We start from the raw sequence: 1743 nt of genomic DNA, 5'->3' as shown, positions 1-1743 counted from the left end.
CTCCATACTTTCCTGTTTTTTCATCTTTTTGGACATAAATATAATTTTCAAGTGAGCTTATGATGGTTGAGATAGGAGGTGTTAACATATATAGTTAAGATAGGATGTCCTATCTCATTATCATTCTTTAGCTCACCTTTCCAAAAATATATATTAAAAATAACAGTTCATACAACTTCTAAACAACTTTTTATTGAGACATGTTCCACAAGCAACTAGCAAGTTTGGAGCCAAAAGTTTTATTCAGATTTAAATATGTTTTGTTAGTTTTAATTACTTACTTGATTTTTATAGTTTTATTATTTATACTTTTTAGTCTTTATATTTTGAAAATTGTTTTTTTTAGTCCTTATAATTTATATTTTAATTCTTTTTTAGTCTCTATAGTTTGAAACTGATCTTTTTAGTCCTTATAATTTATATGTTAATTCTATTTTAGTTTATATAGTTAGAAAGTGATATTTATAGTCCTTATAATTTATATTTTATTTCTTTTTTAGTCCTTATCATCAAAATATGAGTAATATTATCAATTATAATTAATTGCAAAAATATTAGCAAGTAATTTATAACTAATTTATCTCAAGATAATTTGTAATAAAAAAATAGTTGATAATTTATAACTAATTTGTAGCTAATTATTTTTATATATATTTTTTATAGTAAGGACTAAAAGGTAATTAAAATACAAATTATAGGAATTAAAAAGATCACTTTCAAACTATAGGAACTAAAAAAGAATTAAAATATAAATTATAAGGACTAAAAAGATCATTTTTAAATTATAGGGACTAAAAAAGAATTAAAATATAAATTATAGAAACTAAAAAAATCACTTTTAAATTATAGAGACTAAAAGATACGAATTGTGAAACTATAAAGACTAAATGAATAATTTAATATTTTTTTATATATGTAATATAGTTCATTTTGATTTTAGTATCTAAACTTTATTTTTTTATTTTTTTATCTAAAACATTTTTATGTTTGATTTTAATGCCTATGGTTAGTTAGGATCTAAGTAATGATATGAAAAACTGTATCACATTATTATATAAGTGATGAGATATATAATAGACCAATGAAGTACCATATTATTATTTAGCATATCCAAACTGATGAGAGATATAAAAACAAATATAAAAAAATTTAGGTAGTAAAATCGAAAAAAGTAAAATTTAGATAATAAAAAAATAAGTTATATTATTACAGATATAAAAATATATTTAAATTTTATATTAGTTAATTAAAAACACATTTAAATATTTAAATTAACATATATATTCATCTTCATTGTGTTGTTGCATCACTAAAAAATAACTTCATTGTGTGGGGAATAAGATGTGCGTTTCAATGGATAAGCCTTTGCATAACTTAATTAACCAGCTATCATTTTTAAAAAAGAATTAACCAGCTATCATGCCATAAATAACAATAGCAAAAAAATATATATATTAATTAGCTTTATCCATTAGCAAAGATAACATTATAAGCATTGAAGAGAAGATGTCACAAATAACATGAGCTGTGTCTCCAAACCGGTTTACATTCAAAGTTTCAATAAGTTTCTAAGTTCATTGATTAGCTAAAGCATGTTTTCTTGCCTACAATGAGATGATTCATTCATTTACAATAAAATAATATAAATCTACAGTAGAGCCGTCTTAATCAGTAGTCTTCAATGTGCTTGGGATGCTTATTGCATTATCTATATATCTTTACTGATTAAAGAATACTTAAAAT

The sequence above is a fragment of the Glycine max genome, chromosome 9, assembly GCF_000004515.6.
Source record: "Glycine max cultivar Williams 82 chromosome 9, Glycine_max_v4.0, whole genome shotgun sequence".
Lineage (NCBI taxonomy): Eukaryota > Viridiplantae > Streptophyta > Magnoliopsida > Fabales > Fabaceae > Glycine > Glycine max.
Note: the sequence above shows the minus strand (reverse complement) of the source record.